Source organism: Stylophora pistillata, chromosome 5 (assembly GCF_964205215.1).
Source record: "Stylophora pistillata chromosome 5, jaStyPist1.2, whole genome shotgun sequence".
Taxonomy (NCBI): domain Eukaryota; kingdom Metazoa; phylum Cnidaria; class Anthozoa; order Scleractinia; family Pocilloporidae; genus Stylophora; species Stylophora pistillata.
Genome location: NC_142523.1, coordinates 7,394,862 through 7,416,160, shown reverse-complemented (window position 1 = coordinate 7,416,160; position 21,299 = coordinate 7,394,862). Strand labels below are relative to the sequence as shown.

At 39.1% G+C, this 21,299-nt stretch overlaps 1 long non-coding RNA gene and 2 pseudogenes across 2 annotated transcripts in view; 2 read left to right on the top strand and 1 right to left on the bottom strand.

The window, feature by feature from the left end:
• LOC148730049 (fibronectin type III domain-containing protein-like) overlaps positions 1–6,654 on the bottom strand; it is a 69,519-nt pseudogene extending 62,865 nt beyond the window's left edge. Inside the window, exons 1-6 of the transcript XR_016001093.1 lie at positions 6,203–6,654; positions 2,546–2,840; positions 2,033–2,333; positions 1,522–1,672; positions 442–656; positions 13–164 (exon numbers count right to left, since the gene is read on the bottom strand). The product of XR_016001093.1 is annotated as a fibronectin type III domain-containing protein-like (transcript). The remainder of the gene's footprint in view (positions 1–12; positions 165–441; positions 657–1,521; positions 1,673–2,032; positions 2,334–2,545; positions 2,841–6,202) is intronic.
• Positions 6,655–10,946: 4,292 nt separating this feature from the next.
• LOC148730048 (uncharacterized) lies at positions 10,947–12,770 on the top strand. Its single transcript, XR_016001105.1, has 3 exons — positions 10,947–11,249; positions 11,917–11,992; positions 12,571–12,770. It is a non-coding gene; the product is annotated as an uncharacterized LOC148730048 (long non-coding RNA).
• A 7,269-nt stretch (positions 12,771–20,039) lies between these two features.
• Positions 20,040–21,187, top strand: LOC148730047 (uncharacterized; annotated as a pseudogene).
• The last annotated feature ends 112 nt before the right edge of the window (positions 21,188–21,299 follow it).

The following is a 21,299-nucleotide window of genomic DNA, read 5'->3' as shown; positions in this document are numbered from 1 at the left end:
TATTAGACTTACAATTCCTTCCGCTTCCAAAATACAACTAGGACAATGAGAACAACTCCAAACACAACTGCACATCCCACTGCAATGACACCAGAAAATCCACTGTAATCTCCATTTGTTCTTGCATCTTTTTTGCCTGTGATGGTGACAGATTCTGAGGTTGTCTGCAAGGCATTATGCTCAAAATCAACAGTTGAATTTTTGTTGGTTAATTATTTTGCTAGATAGATGTACTTTGCTACTTCTACTCTGCTATTTCTTGCAAGCATACAAAGCTGCATGCTCCATGAATAGGTCCCTAAAATTCCAAATGCAATAAGTCATCCATTGATACGCAAGACTCTTTGGTTATGTGAAAATTGCGTTCTAACTGTTCAAGATTCAAGAGGGTTGGGCTAAAGTTCGATTATAAACACATTTACAAAACCCTAGACACAAAACCTTGAAAACTAGTTTCCCTTCTGATCTTTCCTCTTTGAAGATTTGCAGATATACCCTGGCCCACTTGTTTTCCAACAGATAATTGTAGTATGTTGCATTTCCAGGGACATGATGACAGCCTTGACAGCCATTATCTGACCCAGTTTCCACATGTCCTCCATTTGTGAGGTTAATGGGTTTCAGAAAAAAAGGCCACTCAGAGAAACAGGTGCAAACTGTAAAAAATGCAATTAAAAACACTTCAGTTAATCATTTTGAGGAAAGAATATGTGCAGTTCTACACTTATAATCAACACTGGAGTTAAATGACTATTGCATAAGGTTTTGTGGGGGCAGTGGTTGACACAAGTCAGTCTCCTTCTAAAAGTATCCATCAACCTGTAACAATCTAAGATCAGCATGCGTATTCTCCATACTATCAGATGTCTATACATATATGTTGTAGTTCAATTTTATCCTTGGTTCAAATTTTATTTTCCTTCGTTTCAAAATCATTATCATACATTAACATGACCAAGAACAAAGGAAAATAAAATTTGAACCTGTTGAAGTATAAAATTGAACTACAACATATACATTCAAGGGATGTTTTAGTTTGTGATCATTTTCTTTATTCTCATGACCTTTATGTCTGCTTCTGCAGTGATACGGCAAGGAGAATTTAGATAGTTGTCACTCTTCAAGTTCAAGTTCAAGTTCATTTATTTGTTTAAGCAGGTTGATTAATTGGCAGCTGTAATAGCTGATGTGGACCTGCTGTCCTAACCCACCCATCCCACCCCAGGGGAGGACATCCATCACACAGTAATCTCGTGTGTGGGAAATTAATGTCTCCTGTCCCAACCCTGCAGGAGACGGGACCTCCATTTATTCGTCCCTATCCGAGAAGACTAGAATATCTAACCATTTCTTGATGTTATAGAAAGGTAGCAAATTCTTCTCAATTATTTTAAGACCTTGAGTGTTGGTCCGGCCAGGGCTCGAACCCTCGACCTCCCGCACTACAGTCCAGCGCTCTATCCATTGAGCTAACCGGGAGGCGGTTAGGAGTAAGGCGGGCAATCTATTGAATTCACTCACCAGCACAGTGACTACATCCTTTCACTTCAACTCTGAGACACTTGCACCAAGGCCTGTTGTACTCTTTAGGATATATTAGGAATCGTGTCTCAAATGCCCATCTGAAGTAGTCGTACGTTCCTGTGTCTGCGTTACTACCTCCAAAAGATTGCTGAAAGTGAATCATTGGTAATAAAATGGTTTAGAATTACTAAAAGTGAATACAAACATGTTTTGATTTATCCACATATTATCATGATCAAGAAAGAACAAAAAACATTTGGAAAAAATGCTAAGTATATAATTATGCAAGTAAAGAGTCAAAATTTTTTGCATAAAAACATAAATTAATGAAACTCAACTTCTGTTTCATAAAAATTCATGAAATATTTGATGTAGCCCCTAAAACACAATTAAATTACTTTGACATACTTTTCAAAAAAATTAAAAAAGCAAAAGATCATTTGGTGGAGTAATGTTCCTGAAAGAATGAATATTAATTTTACATTATTGTGATTAAATATTCCGGTACCTTTTTTTCCTTATTTTCATCTCGGTAATCAAGCCATATTATGCCATCATAACTGTTCTTTATCTCAAAAGTCCCAACATAGCTATCCAAAATTCCTTGGTATCCTTGAGTAGCAATGGCCAAGACATGCCTGACCTCCTGTAAGTCAATCTCAAAACACTTCCCACTTCCTCTGGTATACCAAGCCTTGTCACTATTCAGTCTTCCCTTGGAAGGACTGAAATCAAATACCTGTGATGAGCCATTTCCTAGGGTATCACTGATTTTCCCACTTTCCACACCAAGTGCTTCTGAGCAATCTACAAATTAAACAGAGGTGACAAATTAATTCAGTTCCAAGAGGACTTGCACTCAGAAGCCTTCAGCGAATAATTGTTAAATTAAAACCCTAAAACACAATCGAATTATTTTTGACATATTTTTAAAAGAAATTAAAAGCAAATGATCATTTGGTGAAGTAATGTTCCTGAAAGAATGAATATTTACATTATTGTGATTAAATATTCAGGTACCTTTTTTTTGTTATTTTCATCTTGGTAACCAACCCATGTTATGCCATCATAACTGTTCTTTATCTCACAAGTCCCAACATAGTGATTCAAAATTCCTTGGTATCCTTCAGTGTCAATGGCCAAGACATGCCTGAGCTCCAGTAAGTCAATCTCAAGACATTGCCCATTTCCTCTGGTATACCAAGCCTTGTCATTATTCAGTCTTCCCACAGAAGGACTGAAATGAAATGCCTGTGATGGGCCATTTAGTAGTAGGGTATCCTCGATTTTCCCACTTTCCACACCTTCTGAGCAATCTACAAATTAAACAGAGGTGACAAATTAATTCAGTACCGTGAGGGCTCGCACTCATGTTGGCAGAGAGAATCTTTAAATTGGTGTCCTTATATAGGGGACCTCATATACTCAGCAGGAGTTAGACCAAGACAAGATCTCTCATTACAATATCAAAATCATACCAAACAGACAAGTGATGAGAATTCAGAGAAATATTAATTACTAGGCAATTACTAGTTGACCCAATCCAATACCAAAATCTTCAATCTAACATCATTTATAAGAATTTTATGGTAGACAGTACTTTAAATTACATATTTTTACTGAGATCTTAGGAGTAAAAGAGTGAAAAACTTTACCCTTGCCACAATGTCTTTCCTGTGTATCATATAGTCAGTCGAACAGACATCCCCGATGTTCCAGTTAACTACTGAATCTGATGCACGTGGCATGGGAAAGTACTTTTTTACTTAATTTTCTAAATTTAAACTAACTAAAAGATTTGCTGCATGTCATAGTTTTCATTCTGAGGATTTCTTTCACCCTGTTGTTTAGCGAACACAAGGAGAGCTTGTTTGGTTCCTTTGCACAGCGAGATTGTTGTCACGACTTCACGTTCAAAACTTACACTTGATTGCTGATACTGATCGAGATTGTTCAAAATTCGAGCCACCTCGTTTCTTTGACTTAGATCGGAGAGCGGCTGCAGCATTGGATCGGTCAGTTACGCCAGAGATTTTGAGCATGAGGAAGGGCGTCGAGCAAGCTGTATGTTTTGAATAACCGTTTGAACATTTTCGAAAAACTTTACCAGTTTATAACCTCACTGGTGAAAGCTGTGTACTTTTTAACTAGACTGCTTTCAGAATTTTCCGCGCATGTCCAGTCTATCTACAATCGGCCAGCCTCGCTTTCAAGTCGCAATTTCGCTCTGAAACTATAATAAGGAATCTTCCATGATAAGAAATAGGAGTAAGGAATTTCTTTATTAATGTTATCCTAAATTGTAGTTCATAGTTTTATATTTTTATATATGTATTATTACTATTAATTATTATTTAACTTAGATAGATAGTAGATAGGCAGGTCCACATGAGGACTTCAGTCTTGCGTATTCTGTAACCTGCGTTACCAAATAAACTATGTATGTATGTATGTATGTATGTATGTATGTATGTATGTATGTATGTATGTATGTATGTATGTAAGTATGTATGTATGTATGTATGTATGTATCTATGTATGTATGTATGTATGTAACTGACCTCCCCTCGATAGCCAATCAGACTGCAATAAGGGTTAAGGGAATGGAACATTATTTTCCTGGAGGGGGGTTATGAGAAATGTTAAATAAAATTGTTTACAGGGTCTGAAAAGACAAAATGAATTGTTTGCAAACGTGATAGGGTAAAAAAAAATGTTTGTAGAGAAGTCAGGTAAGATATTAAAAAATATTATTACCAAAACTGAAAAAAAAAACAAAACAAAAAAAAAAACTGAAGCACTAGTACAAAAATTAACACAATTTGGGCACTAAAAAGTGGTCACTCTGTATTAAGCAAATAACACATCTGAAAATAGCTGAATATTTCTTGAAAAAATGGGAATTTATTGTTGTATGCCCTTTGCTTTATTTACGTCGGTAGCTGCCAAAAATTTGAAAATGTGATTGGGGCGTATATCGACAAAGTAGGCCGCTATTGCACTATTGATTACGTTCTTCGTAAAATAGTTCAATAGTGCAATGGTAATAGTTATCACAAATAAAAAGAACATTGAAAAAAAAACCTGATGGAAAAAAAAGTGTTTGCACGAAGATGATGTTGGAAAATGAGATGTTCGCAGAAGAAACTTATATCGTACCCTCCCTCCAGAAAAATAATGATCCGACCCTAACAGATGTTCAAAATTCTTAACAACGCCTTCGTGTTTCAGCTGTTAGACGTGAACATAAAAAAATGCAAAGGGAGAGCTATGCATTTAAATGCGTCAACAAAAAGCGAATAATTTAAATGTGTGAAATGCTAAGAATATATGAATATCACTTATGAACTATTTTCACTACTGCTTAAGTAGTGCTCCTTACTGCGAAGATACGTTTAAATGTGTGAAGCAAGACGAGACAAAAAACAATTGGAAAACGAGTCGGAAGTAATAGGAAACGCAACATAATAAACTTAAGGGTAGCCGAAAATTACTTGGATGACACAAACTGCCAAAGACCACGTTTACCAATGAAATTGTTTAGCAAAGGAAAGAAAAAGCCATACTTTCGTTGGGTATTCAGTCTTTTCGTGCAAGAGTCTTTTCGTCCAAGTCTTTTTGTTTAAAGTCTAAGGTGCATTCGTCCAACATCAAGTCTTTTGGTCAAAGTTATAACATTGTTTTGAATGAATTTTCAACGCAACATATTTTATAAATAGACGGTGACAAAAATATAAAGACTTGCGGTTTAATTATTGCGCGCGAAAGAAATGGTAATAGTACGCTTCTTATTGAGCGTCTATTGAGAGTAATGAAGGCGGATAGTTTCGAAAGAAACTGTTTGGGGCTGCGTCGGTGGGAGTAATGAAATAATTTGGATATATCAACAAAGTTGAAATGGTAAATTGGCCACCGTAAAGATTACAAAAGCTGACGTTTCGAGCGTTAGCCTTTCATCGGAGCGACGACGAAGGGCTAACGCTCGAAACGTCAGCTTTTGTAATCGTTACGGTGGCCAGTTTACCATTTCAACTTTGTTGATATATCCAAATTATTAAGAGTAATAGACAACTACCGAGTATTTTCACGTAATTTTCAGTTTTGGAACTTGGCTTGACTAAGTTGCTAAGTTTGGGGTGTGTGTTATAGCCGAGTGCGTCTTATAACCGAGAAACTACCGTAAGTGTAGCATCCGCACTAAGTGTCCGACACAACCAACACCATAGTCAAACATGATAAAGAAATTATCTAGGCCTTATCTAGCCTTCTAAAAGTTATTCAGTTGCTTCAAGAAAAGACTTAACAATTAGACGAACAGACTTAGATGAAAAAACTTTTGGACGAAAAGACTTGGAAGAAAAGACTTAGACGAAAAGACTTTTCAGACGAAAATACCGTAATTCGTTTACAAGTCGTAAATACGGCTGGGTGGTGATTGAAACCAAAAATAATCGAGCTCCACATGCAATAACGGGTTATTGTTAGAGATGCTTTCAGCTAGTAAATGTGTTCCTAACCGAAATAGTCACTTTAAGATCCCAACGTGGAAATATACTTTGACATTTCACTGAAAAACGACAAGACAAGAATTAAATGCACTTCAATAACCAATAGTCTCTCTTCGTTCAATTATTAACAAATAATTTTTATCTACTTCCAAATAGAAATTTCTTTATACCTGCTGTATCAGTAAAACTTCCTGTTTCCAGGGGGAAGAAAGGGGTGTCAGTGTTACACGAACAGCAACAAGATGCAGTATTGTTCACCCAGATAGAACTGTTCTGACAGACACCTTTGTGGCGTTTGTGGCCAGTTTTGTAAATAACCTCGTATAAGTCGCTATCTTTCCATCCTCTCCCAGTAATAACGTACTTATCAACGTCACCTGTATTTAAACTAGCTTGTACCGAAGGAGTCTGTAGAGTTGCAAGGCAAGACATCAAAAAAACGATTCTTGTTAAAGAATTGGTGGCCGGCGTCGTTGATGGCATGTTCCTTTAGCAAATTATGAGCCACAGCTTAGTTTTGATTATACTATAAGAAATATAACTGAGCGTGTTTTTGATCGCGATATGAGCGCACACAGAAGTTCAGACCTCTTCAGACGCCGTAATATTTAAGTTTCTTACATCACTCGCAGCGCCTGGGGGCAGAATGAAGCGAATCCTGTGTTCTGATTGGCTACCCGAGCGGGCAAGACGGGCCAAACTTGCCCGCTCGGGATTGCCCACATCGATCCGGCGCATAGAAAAAGTTGAATTAGGACTACATTTGTAATTCTTGCACAATGTGGGCTATAGAAACGCAAAAAGTAGCAGAAGATAGTCAAAACAAAGAAAACAGAAACGACTCTCGTGAGTTTGTTGTGCTACAAACACAGTTGGCTTTCTTTCCCGACTCTCGAAGTCAACAGTTTCAGACTTGCTATTTTTCTATTCAAACTTCCTGTTTGTCAATTCAGATACGCTATTTGTTTACTGAAACATCCATTGTTTCAATTCAAAGCAATATTTCTTCGATTCAGTCATGCCGTTTTTCTATTCAAACGTGCAATCCTTTGTTTTAAAAATGTTTTTCTACAACCCAAACATTCAGTCGTCTAATTCAAACGTGCTATTGTGCATTTCAAATTTTCAATCTCGCAATTCAAATTCAAATTAGTCATTTTGAATTTAGTTTAGTCGCCAAAGTGGCGACTAAACTAAATTAAACTAAACTAAGTTCGAGTTTAGTCGCCAAAGTGGCGACTAAACTCGAACTTTTAGTCGCCAAGTTAAAAGTTTTAGTCGCATTGGCGACCGTATCGGTCGCAATTTCGAGCCCTGTCATACTTTCCCTCAGGCAAACGAGGGCCTGCCCGCCGAGTAACGAATTGTTACGTCAAAGGTATACTGTCAACAACGCGGGCTCAAGCATGCGAAAATCGCAAAAGTAATAAGGTGCTGGCATTTAAGACCAAGGCAATTTTTCGTCGTCTCAGGCATTTTCCTATTTCCAAAGTTTTTAAGGAAAGACTTAATTTTCGAAAAGGCTTTTGGGATGTACAAAGTTTTTGGAAGTTGTTCTGTAAAAGAAAAGTGGCAAGGAAAACAACGCCTCCAAGTAACAGAATAGAAAATCAACAATGCTAGTGACTCAAAATACGTTTTTCCGCATCAAAATCTAGCGCGTGCGCACAAGTCATTCAAGCTCTCTCCCTGCTCGCAGGTTAGGGTAAATGGAACTCAAAGTCAGCCGACCCAAAGGAAAACCCATGCATGATAAATATTGAATAATCTTTCAACAAATATATTTATGACCAAACCAATCTTATATTCTACAATACAAAAGGTATTTTTTAGCTACAATTCGTTGCATAAAAGTTCTGTTTTACTGTGCAAAAAATTAAAAAATTAAACAAGCCTTACCTGTAAGGTGAAGTTTGATTGGAATTCTACCTCCTCATTGTTGCATAGAGAGATCACATGAGATAGCGCATGCGTGGTGAAGATCATCCTTTAAAGAATCTGGCCCGTGACAATAAACCTTCCAAGGGGGGGGTTAGAATCATATTGGGTGGGCATGTGATCTCTCTATGCAACAATGAGGAGGTAGAATTCCAATCAAACTTCACCTTACAGGTAAGGCTTGTTTAATTTTTTAATTCTACCTCCTCATTTGCATATTCGAGATCCCATGAGACTTTGAAGCCCACGGGCCCAATGCAATAATAAGTCCAGAGCAATAATTATAATCACAACAACTGGTTTATTGTCCAACAAAAAACAATTGTTCCACATCATCATTAAAAAGAACAGCTTAGGACAGATTTCCCAAAATTAGTGTCATCTTTGGTATCCTTCTTATAGTAAGTAGCAAAGGTGCATTCTGCAGACCATCCTGCTGCAGCCATTATTGTTTCTAGAGGTATGCCCTTCCTGAATGCAGCTGAAGTGGAGGCTGCTCTGGTACTATGTGGCATGAATGTTTTTGTGTCAATGCCTGAACGTAGCATCACTGTTTTCACCCACCTAGAAATAGGGTGATGTGGTTTGGCAAAACTAAGGAATAGATTAGTATGCTCAGAACTTCGAATAGACTTTGTTCTTTTCAGATACTCTTCTAAATATGTCATAACACACAATTTCTTGTCTACAGGATATGCAGGCAACACCAGTACTGGTGGCAGTTTGCCTGGCCTAGATTGTTTCACTAATTTGTGGATGTGAAACTTGTATGAAGATTTCCCTTTAGTCAAATGTATAATGTTCATTAAGTGAACTGACTGGCATCTTTGTCCAGTAACCAACATGCACAACATAACCAATTTAAAAGTTAATAATTTCAAGTTCAGGTTTTTAGCAGGGCTCCAAGTTTTGAGCAAATCCAAAACCTTAGATACATCCCATATTGTCTGATACCGTGGAAGGGGTGGCCTGGACTGGAAGGTTGCTTTGACAAATCTCTTTATCAGTGGATGTTCACCCACTGTGTAAGGACTATCAGTCAAATCTACTGCTGCAGATAAGGCAGATCTCGCAGTGTTTATTGCTGAATAGCTGCTTCCACTATCATAGAGTTGTGTCAAGAAGTCAAGGATATTGGCTACAGTTGGGTGAATGGAATTTTCATTTCTTGCTGCTGCAAACTTTGTCCACTTATCCAAATACACTCGGTACTGCTTTGTGGTGCCAGTCCTCCATGATTCCATGATGATGTCGCAAACTCTTTTTGAAATGTTCTGCTTGCTGAGTTTTTTCCGGACAAGAGACATGCCATTAGTTGAAGTTTGGGCCATAAGGGGTGGATCTTGGTCTTGTTGTGTGGCAGCTGTAGCAGATATTTCACCCTTGGCAGAAGTACCGGCTGACTGATTAACATCTTACAGATCTTGGGAAACCAAACTTGAGTTCTCCATAGTGGTGCTATGGCAAATGCGGTATTAGATACGTATGAACTGCGGTATTAGATACGTATGATGCAACTTAACGGCCTGCTCCCAGTTGGCTTGTTAGCTCAATTGGTAGAGCGCTTCACTAGTATCGCAGAGGTCAGTGGTTCGAGTCCCGTACAGGCCTGATTTTTTTCAGGTCTGATTTTCGCTATTGCTTAAATAGCGCTATCTACTGCGAGGATCGTGCATCATACGTATCTAATACCGCAGTTCAAAATATATGAACTTCATATATTCATTGTATCTCTTTTAGGACTCTCTTCTACCGAACGCAACGCTCGAATGATTTTCACCACGCATGCGCTATCTCTCATGGGATCTCGAATATGCAAATGACGAGGTAGAATTGCACTGCGACTTCTGCCATCGTCGCTTTAAGTTAGAAAAGAGATGTTTGTGACCTTACGTTCTTTTGATACTCTAACTGATATGATCCATTGTCTAATATGCTGACCGTATTAAATGAACGAAAGACGGAACTGTTTAGTTAAGTTTACAGTAATTATGAAAAACGCAAGGGGCAAAAAGCAGCGGATTACGGCTGCCACAACTTCATTAAAGCTCCAGAAATTTTGTTGGGAGAATCATCCATTGTTTTAAGGACTAGAGGTGAAAGAGATAAGAGGACCTCAGGAGATAAAATTTTGTTTAGTGCCACAGCATACCAGCACTGTAGTGCCACAGTATACCAACATTGTAGTGCCATTATATACCAGCACCGTAGTGCCACAGTATCCCAGCACTGCAGTACCACAGTATACCAGCACTGTGGTGTTAGTTCCAGAACTCAGTGAGATAAACCAGCTGCGAAAAAACTGCCAAAGCCTTTGAAGCTTTTGAGATCTAATGTCCGTGAGATGAAGAAGAAACGAAATAAATAGCGCACAATACAAGTGCTTTTCGTGAAATGTCTTCTTAAAATTGTTCCAAACGTCAATATTGCATAAAAGAACGCTTATTATGTCAAATATATTTCTTGGCTCAGGCTGAGAAGAATTCTGTTTCTCTACCAACTTTTAACACAGACCCCGTTTAGTCATTTTCACTTATCTTTTACAGATGACTTGCCGCGAAACTAAGCCTTGACTGATAACAGTTACATAAGCCGTGAACAAAAAGTAAATATATTTGCAAATTCTTGCAAAAGAAACCTCAAGCAGCAGAAACCCAGAGCAAATCTGTGGCAGCACTAGATGCAGAAAGCTTCCTTCCGCTGTTAGGAGCCGTCTAGATTATCGAACAGCATGAGAATTTCTAATATTCATTAACTAATCAGATCAAAGTCGTTCAAATCTCTGTGTTACTTTGCGATAAGAAGTGATGGGCCAGAAATCATAACAAACTATTCTTAATACTTCTCAAACAAAAGAAAAATAGATTACATGTTGCCATGTATCTGTTCAATAATAGATGACAAAAGTGTCACGTTAGGCACAGCCGAGTGTGTCACTGATGTTCTTACTATTTTGACGTCTTCTGTGATCTCTTACTAAACAGACCCACGGCATCATGGATGATCTATTATTCAATTTATTATTACTTATATAGCGCAAAATACCTGTGGATATGATCTAATGCGCTAGAATTCTGATTGTTTTATATGATAAATGCGTCTGTCGTCCAATCGATCATAGGTAAGAACCAATCACAATGCCAGCGTTATTTAGCTTATGATACATAAAACACCGGATATGCTGCTGTGTGCAGCTTTAAATGCATGTGATTCTTAACTATTCAACCTTTGATTGCAGACAGTTTAAGTATTCCAAAGGTTTCTCAAACTTCCAGAACGGTATGTATTATCTAAGTAACTGATTCAAGTGAGTTCCAGATAACTTTTTTCTCTGAATTTGCTTTTATTATCGATCTATACTTCAGAGTGATAATTTCCATTCGCGGAGAAACCTCCGTTCACGAGTTGACGTAAATTAAAGTTAACCGTCACATGTGGTGTGTATCATTTTATACAGTTGATTATAGCTGGGAATTTATTTCGGCTCAGGTTGGCAAAGTTCTCTAGTATTTATCTAAGAATGATGGCTGGTTTTCCCTTTACGCTATCATACTTGAATGAAGTGAGAAGCAATTCTTGATTGATCACTAGAAAGTGAGCTGAGAGAATGGAATTCAATGTTAAGAGACCTTATTAAGTAAGATTATCATAACTAATTACCTCGGACGCAAAAAAGATAAACTGAGAAGACGGAAAAAAATTCGTATAGCTTGAAAATTATTGACTTTGACCATCAGTTCTCAGATGAATTTGTTCCCTGGCCAAATGATTCAAAAATCAGGTGACTTCTATCGAGCCATGATTCGTATTTAAGCTCAAATGTGCCTCGCAAAAATAACCATCCTGGGAACAAATGAGAAATGAAATAAACAAAAACATTAAATAACAGGAGAGCGAGAAGACTTAGGCCGTATTCCTGATGCTTTAAACTTTTTCTTTATTATAGGAAAATTCATTACCTGACGAGGGATTCGTGCGATATCAGTTTTTGCAGGAAAGTTAACGCGGAATTGACGAGTTAGGTGATCGATTTTCCTTAAGTCGCATATTTGAACAAAAATTAGTAAAATCAGAGTTAACTTCGTTTGCTTCTTCAGATGAGAAAAAAAAAAAAAAAGGCTAATAGTTTCTAAAGAAACTGTTTGGGGCTGCGTCGGTGGGGGTAACGAAATAATTTGAATATATCGACAAAGTTGAAATGGTAAATTGGCCATCGTTACGATTATAAAAGCTGACCTTTCGAGCGTTAGCCCTTCGCTCCGACGAAGGGCTAACGCTAGAAACGTCAGCTTTTATAATCGTAACGGTGGCCAATTTTCCATTTCAACTTTGTTGATATATTCAAATTATATTGAGAAAAAAAAATGATGTGAAGTTGTTAAAAAGTAACCTTGATTCTTCGCTGCTCAATTTTCCTTCATATCCTTAGTCCTGGCGTCAATTTAGCCCCACCCTGTGAACAAAGGAAATAAACTTCCTTGTCTCTGACCCATCCCTTTCCTAAAAAAACATGTCTAAGCACGTATCGCTAGATCTTGACACATATACTATTTGCAAAGACAACCCTAATGCCTATTAACAAAACTTTGGTTTTGCGCAGGTTCAAACAAGAAATGGCCGCTGCATTTGAATACACGGAAGAGCAGCTAAATTACTTCAGGATTTGTTACGTTGTCACTGATATTATAACAGAGGGTCTGCGAACAATCTTTAAACAAGAATGGGACAGTCGCCACAAGACAACACTAGGAGAATGGAAAGATAAACCTAAAAATGGACTGGACTTTTGGAATGGGGAGTCCCCTAAGAAGAGAAGCAAACACGTTCGGCTGTTATCAACCATGAAGAATGGCGATAGAGCTGAATGGATTGTACCATGCTATTTTACGCTATTCGTTTTTCAGATTGTATCCACGGTCTCAATTCAGCGGTTCGATCAAACATAGATGATCTAAGAAATATTCGGAATGAAATCGCACATGACGAAGCAGGCCAACTCTCTGACGGAGATTTCAATTTGTTATATCGCGGGTGAAAACTGCATTCGTCGCCCTCGGTCTTCCCACGTTAAAAATCAATGAAGTCCAAAATCAAACAACCTTCCCCACAGAGGAGGTAAGTGAAGTTTTAAGGGAGGTTAACGACCTGAGACAAAAACTTAAAGAGAAGGAAAAGGAACTTAAAGGAAAAGAAAAAGAACTTCAAGAGAAAGGAAAGGTACCTCAAGTAAAAGAAGAACAGAGGCTTGCCTTGCAAGAACAGTTACACGCAGATGTCTCTCCATTTTGCCTTCTCCCTCCCAAATCAACACACGACATCGTTGCTCGAGATTCTGAAGTTGATGAAATTATGCGAAACCTCCAAACATTAAAACGCACCGATGATGGGATGAGCATACTGTATTTGTCAGGAAATTCAGGAAGTGGCAAATCTCAGCTGGCCCGTTTAGCAGCCAAGCGATTCTACGACGAGGTCAAAGAAACACCTTCCGCAGCTTCATTTGTCATGACGTTAAATGCTGAAAGCCCAGAAACAATTTTGAATTCGTATGTCCTTTCGAATGTGAGTAAGACCAAGGTTATGAAGGTCAACTGCACCAACAACAGACCAGTTAAAGTGAGGGATACCATCTTGGAGGAAGTAACATCTTTTGTCTACCTAGGCAGTGTAGTCAGCATTGACGGAGGTTCCGATGAAGATATCAAGGTCAGGATAAACAAAGCCAGAGTAGCTTTCAATATGCTGAGGAAAGTGTGGTCCTCCCATGTCATCTCACGGAGAACCAAATTTAGAATTTTTAACACCAATGTCAAAGCAGTCCTCCTCTATGGCTCTGAAACGTGGAGAACAACTAACCAAACGTCCCAGAAATTGCAGACCTTCGTCAATAAGTGCCTTAGGCGAATTTTAAAAATCAGTTGGACTGACAGGGTAACGAACGAGATGCTGTGGGAATTAGCAGGCGAGGAACCAATCATAACTCAGATCTCAAAGAGAAAGTGGAGATGGATAGGTCACATCCTAAGGAAACCGGCTAACAACATCACCCGGCAGGCACTACGTTGGAACCCTCAGGGCAAGAGAAAGAGGGGTCGTCCCAGGAACTCCTGGAGAAGAGGTGTAGAGTCCCAAATGAGAAACTGGGGCCACACTTGGGCCACTTTAGGAAGATTTGCCCAGGACAGAACCCGATGGAGGACGGAAGTGGTTAATGGCCTATGCTCCAACCGGAGCTAAGGGAATATATATGTCCTTTCTGCTCAACATTGCAAATGTCCCGGATATGAAATAACAAACACTTACGGCTTGACGGATTTGAAGACAGACGAGAAGATTTCATATCTCAAAACCCTAATAAGTGCAAAAATTAAGCATTACACTTCATGGCTGGTGGTAGTTGATAATGGGAACTCTCTTTCAAGCGGTCATTTGCCTGATGCAGGAAACGAGGTGTGGGCAAGGGGCCAGATGCTAATAACAACGCAGAGCACTGCGTCTATGCCGTTAACAAGCTCTTCCGTACAAAACATTTCCGTCAGCGCAGGAATGCAACCTAACGACGCATGCTCTTTGCTGAGCATTCTTTCTGATATCCCAATTAATGACATAGAGAAAGAAGTTGTTAAGGTACTAGACTACCAGCCACTTGCCCTAGCGGCTGCAGCCACGTATGTGCAACAAGTTCGTCAGAGTAAGGTATCCTCGAAATTTGGCTGGAGCGACTACCTGAAGAAATTGGAAGAGGGGAAACGAAGTGCTACTGAAATCATTCTTGCTGAGATCAATCCAAGCTATCCAAACTCCATGACCAAAGTAATAACACTCGCTATCGAAAAGGCGATGGCGGACGATATAATTTTCCATCACATGTTCAATTTTCTCTCTGTGTGTGCATTACAGCCGATCCTTCAAGAAGCTGTTATCGAGTACATCAGAGCAGTAGATGAAGATTTTGAAGATGAAGATATGATAAGAATAAGGATGAATCAATGTTCATTATTGCTGATTGAAGAAGAAGAAAAAGAAGAAGATGAAGAAGAAGAAGAAGAAGTGAGTGATGTCTATATTCGAGTTCATGGTGTTGTTCACGATGTTATTAAATCTGCGACGAAAGATTGCACAAAGGTTGAAGTTTACGAAGTGATATATGGGGCTGTAATGTCATTCTCAAAATTTGAAAAATTAGCTTCTATTGATGTGGGAACAAAATTAGCTCCCCATTTAAAGATGTTAAGCTTAAAACTTGAACATGTGGTAATTAGAAGAGAAAAGCCAGAATTCTCCCAAAGAGCACTTAAGTCTTTGAGTTCTTACCCTGGTGGCCTTTGCACCCTCGGTGAAATGTGCCATGACCACAGTGAGTTTGGAGCAGCGCTAGTCTATTATAAATTGCTGTTAAAAATGATTGAATCAAGTCACGAAGGTGGGGTCCTGAAAAAAGCAGTATGTCACAACAACTTGGGTACTATACATGCGAAACTGGGCGGAACAGATCATGCAAAAGATTACTATAAGCGTGCACTGGAGATTCATCTGAACAAGCTGGGACCTGATCATGTTAATGTTGCAGCCTCTTACAACAATCTGGGTAATTTACACAGTGACCTGGGCGAAACAGATCAAGCAAAAGACTACCATAAGCGTGCACTGGAGATTCGTCTGAAGAAGCTGGGACCTGATCATTTTAAGGTTGCAGCCTCTTACAACAATCTGGGTAGTTTACACAAAGCACTTGGCGAAACAGATCAAGAAGATCCTTGTGTGGTTATTATCTTTCGATTTTACTTTTGGAGCGTGCAGTGGCCCCTCCCCACCCAGATTATTCAAGCATGATTTGTTTTAGCGTCGCCCCTTTGGCAAGCTCGTTATTGTCTTTTTTATTATACTGGGTGAAACCCGAAGAGAGTGCCAAACTTTAGCAGCGGCTTCAGTTGTGTATCCCTGGCGCTTGTTTCATTTTTCTTCCTCCTCCCCCCGGGCCAAAAATCTTTATGTACACCTTTGGTTTAGATCCGTTGGTGAGGTTGCCGTGTACGTCGTTCCCTCCGGTTTGATGACTCTGTTTATGACGTAGACAAGTCACATGGACTTTTGTTCGATCATAAAACAGCAAACTTACGTCTTTTCTGAAGCTTTCGATTGCAATGTTCTTCTTTACCTTTTTCATTTTCAATTGTGAACATTTGTGAAAAAAGGAAAAACTCACAGCTTTGAAAATGACTTTTCGTCACGGAAAGTAAAATGGATAGAGCCAAGACGAAAAACACACACAAAGAATAAAGCACATTTTATCATGAATTTGCAACTCTACATCACAAATATAGGTCGTGCCAGTACAGACCCTACAGCGTTCGGTCCATCCAAACCCAATGAGGGCCAATATACCCCAAGACAGTTTGAGCAAGTGAGGTTAATAATAAATGATTTATTAGAGGGCAGTCTGACCAAAATTTGCCGATTTTCGAGAAGAAAAATACATGGTGTTCAGGCAGATTGCAATTTGAAAAACATTTGATCCTTTATTTAAGGAAAACCGACGGTAAAGGTTAAAAAAAAAACATGGAGGAAAAGCCAGTCGAAAAAACCTCGTGGTAACCAACTGAACGGCGCATGCGTGCACGCGACTGCATCATAATACGTCGGAACACACGGCCTACGACCGTTTCCGCGAAAACGGTCCGTATGGGAAAATCCCAACCCAGTAAAAATCAATCACAGCGCTCGGATTTACCTCAAGACTACTTGGCCGTATGAAACAATCAAAGTGACCCTATGGGGAACCCATAGACACTTATTGTGCAGAATAAAACTGTTTATTTCATGCGGTCAAGTCTGAGGTTAAAAATTAAACGTGATTTTTAATTCTCATACCCCCTTAACGATGAGTAAGTTCTTAAGAGGAATAGTCGGTAGTTCAAATTTTGATAAATTTTTATCCCACCTACATGTCCGGCACAAAATTAGCCGTCATCCCTACAACAATAGCTTCGCCATCATTGATAAGGTACATGCCATCGGTGCCATGAGGCAATTTACATGTAAGCAGAATATAAATTAACATTTGAAACAGTGTCTGAATGTTTAAGATATCGTGTGTCGATGAATTGCTGAGCAAACTTTGATGAAAAGCAGAAAAAAGTTTTCAAAGCACTTTGAATGGATAATTAATGGCTAGCGTTTCGACATAACGGCTACCTGAATTAAAACTGATAAAAACGTCTTGGGCAGAGATTCGATGACCCGAAAATGTAGGTAGTGTAAATCATAGATCCCGAATTATGGATGAACCCATGAGGAGCATAAATGGTTTAAATGCAGACTTGTTTTAAACAATAACAAGGCAAGACCACACCATCGGGAGCTATATTTCCTACACTTTGCGAGAAAGGATGAGCTACTTTAACGTCCACCATGTTACTCCTCAATGCATTTAAGAACTGCTCTGGCAATGTAGGATTACCTTTGAGAATGGTTTGCTCCTTGGTATTCGGGTTCACTGCTTCCTCTCTGGCATTTGTGTCGCTTTTGATATTTGGCATTAAATTTTGTTATTTGGAGTATAGTATATTTAATAATAATAATAATAATAATAATAATAATAAATATCATTTAATCCACCCTTTGCAGTTGAAAGTATGTACAAACTGAATTATCAAGCGGTATCATTTACAAAACTGTTAAATATAATTAAATTATAGTAATGTATAGTCTACGTAATAATTAATCTAAAAATCTAAAAGTTATAAAGTCATTAGCTCTCTTGGTTCTTGCCTCGTGGCGAACGGACTTTTCATGCCCAGATCTAAGATTATAAGGAACATTATAAACATTAGCTTGAGGGCGGAGTTTCCATGTCGCAATGAACTTCCTACTTAATGTATCTCGCCTGACTTCTAGGTTTGGGAGGTCAGATATCGCCAGGGCTTCCTTATAAGTAACACCCAGAAAAACTACCTTAAAGGCTCTCCTTTGTATAGTTTCGAATTTGGATGACAAATATTCAGGAATGTCTTGCCAAGCAGCCACGGCATATTCTAAAATAGATCTAACAGTACACTTATAAATATTTACAATGTTGCTACTCGCTACGCCAGCTCTTTTAAGCACTCTTAAGGTATATTAACGTTTAGCGGCCTTACAACAAATATAGTCTATGTGGTCATTCCATTTAAGATCGTCTCTGATTTTAACACCAAGTAATTTAAAAGATAAGACACGTTCGAGCCTGTGGAATAACAGTGTTCGGGTACTCTATAAAATTTATCAGCATTTCGTTACACTTCCGAGGGTTGAACCTCATCTTACGGTCAATACAAAGTGAGTGTGTGTCCCTAACAGCCAAATCGAGAAGGCTTATTCAATTGCGAGGCAGAATTTCTACAACTGTGGTATCATCAATATATTTTGCTCTCACATCCCAATCCCTTAGGAGCCTATTTATCATGACTGAGAAAAGGGTGACACCCATCTTGGTCCCTTGGGGTATACCTCCATGGGTATACTTCCAATCCGATAAAACGTTTCTGATGCGCACGGCTTGAGTTCTATTTGTTAAAAAAGATCTCATCCAACTGAATAGCACTGGGTCCACACCGAGCAGTGATAATTCCTACATAAGGATCTGATAGTATTTGGCATTTGTTTCACAACTGTGCACGAGATCTACGGCTCCCTCGCTTCCCACAGCTGTGTCGTTTAAGACCCAACGAGAGGGCAACTCAGCGTAAGCTTCTTCGACCATGCACGTCTCCTAGCCTTGCGAATTACCCTGGGCAGTCGAGGGTTCTGATAATGCTTCTGTCCCCGAACTTAATGGAGACTTGCATTTTCTGTGCAAACTACATCCATGCCACTAATACTTTAAATCACTAACAGACTTAAATCAACTCCACATAGAGGCGAACAGCACCATACAAGATGGCGAACAGCAGTATTTACAAAAAGCAAGTGCTTTGTCGTGTGACATTTTCTGAACAGCTTCCGAACGAATGGCGAAATCTTAAAGTGCATTCATTTTCAAATTATATTTTCTGAAAGCTTGTACAAGGAGGAAGGCTCATCATTTTTCCCTGAGGGTAAAACGTTCATTCTGTGTACTGCATTCTTCATGCGCGGGATCGATTCCTCGTAATAAAAATAGGTCCGCAATCTGGGGGCTATCAATTACTGATGGAAGCTCTTGTTGGAACCACTATTGTATTAATGCGAACACCTCCAGTTACCACCATTTTTGTGAAACCCTGTTTGAACTGTTAGTTAAACTATGCAATCAAGAGCTGTTGTGATGGAGCGGTCCCTTAAGTGTCTGTAGGCACCTGGGATACCCAACTGGACTTTTCCACAGAAAACTACCAAAGTTGGCTTAACGTCACGTTGGCAAAAAAGGGTTAATTATAGCGTAGTGTGTTATAGTCGAATTTTCAGTCCCAGCTTGTTCGCTGAAGCTGGCCAAAAAGCTAAAAGGGGAATTTAGAAGTCATATACAATCCATGATAGCTCATGGTTAAACCCACAATGTCGGAGAACTTTGCTGTTCAGTCCTGTCAAACTGTGACCTCTACTGTGAACACGCGCAAGTATTTACGACAAAAGGCTTCTATAGTATACCAGCATATTCTAACTTATAGTTCTCAGCTCAACTAAATCTGGCCCTCAAATTTTTAGAGTCTGAACGCTTCGCGAAAACAGTATCGCAATGTAAAAAGTCAGTATGCTTCGGGCTCGCAAATAAAAACGTGAGAGTCGTCGCTGGCGCGGTGAGGATCGGAGAGCACCAATCAGAACAGATGCCATTTGAACTTTGGTCAAGTCTAGGTTAGCCAATCAAAGATGAGTAAAATTTTCGATCCAGTCACATATGAATATAGCGTCCGTGTGGCATGGATCAAGTTTATCATAAAAGGGTCACGATGGCAGACAACTGATGTCAGGTCTCCGTCAACTACCAGGAGCGCAGCACATGGCAGGAACTCATCAGGTTCATCGAAGAGAACAGCAAATTCAACGAAAAGCACAGCAAATTCAACGAGAAGCACAGCAAGTTTAACGAAAAGCACTGCAAGTTAAAATATGGAGACCATGGTAAGTTCAGTGATAGCCACGGAAAATTCAATGGAGGCAACAGCAAGCGGAATTGTTTCTGAAGCAACTACATCGCCAAGGCGTTCAGGCAACGGAGACTTTATCGGCTATGTTCACCAGTTGTCTCCGATAAAACGTAACAAAAAAACACTATTGACTATTCTACACTGCTGTTACAAACTAAAGATGGAGAGCAGCAAGAAGCGTTGCTGTACTCTAAACACAGAAGGCCGCTGTTGGTGGATAGCGAGAAATGTCGTACGGCCTGTAAAGATTTAACCCTTCACCTACACTTCAGATGGCGAGAAGATAATCATAAATGACATGACCAAGATATCAGTACCTGGGCAAACTGAGTACTCATTTCATTTCAAAGAGAGCCTGATGCCGGCGCGTATACGCAGCCCGTTTCAATTGAAGACATACTAAGTCGTACCAATGAATGGGAGAATGTCAGATTGAGCGGAAAAGTAGTACGTGTTGGCAACATTTCAACGGTTGGTGCGAAGCAGTTGAAATCGGCGGAGGCTACGTTTGCAGATTCCACTGGAACTATAGTTGTAGATATATGGGAACAGCATATTCCAATGATTGAAAACGGGAAAGTTTATCGTATTTCCCCTGTTAAAGTGCGTTCTTGGGCTGGAAAGAAGAAACTTTCTACTACTGTACGTTCAGTAGTAACAGAAATTATTGCTGATGACACACTTTCAAAGGTGTTCGTTTCCGAAGAAGATCTGAACACAGTAGACTGTAACGAAGTAACGGTGAAAGTGTCAAATATTTACTCAGTTGAGGCAGTTGAAACATTCATTCATTGTTTAATTAAGTATTGCTCAAAACGACTTCTCCAACCCTCGGCGGGAAAAATAGTGCACTGTGACAGGTGTGGATACACTATGATATCTAGCAATTGTACTAAACAAGTCTGTGCAAAGATTGTTATCCAACTTGAAAGTGGCGAGCAAGGCAATTTAACGGCATTTCAAAGTGTTTTGAACAGCATCTTTGAAGGAGAGATTTCTTCGCTGTCAGAAACCGACGTGGCAGAAAAGCTTACACTTTTAGAGGTAATTATTCGATATAATTCAGATACGCAAATTATCACAGGGCTGCTGTTGTTGAAATTGTCTTAAATGAAAGCAAAAGTTATTCACTTTTATTAAATTTTGAAATGGAATTACGAGTTGCGTTGCTGAATTACGCACTGGAGAAAACGAATGATGTGGTTGAAATTGGTGGATACTA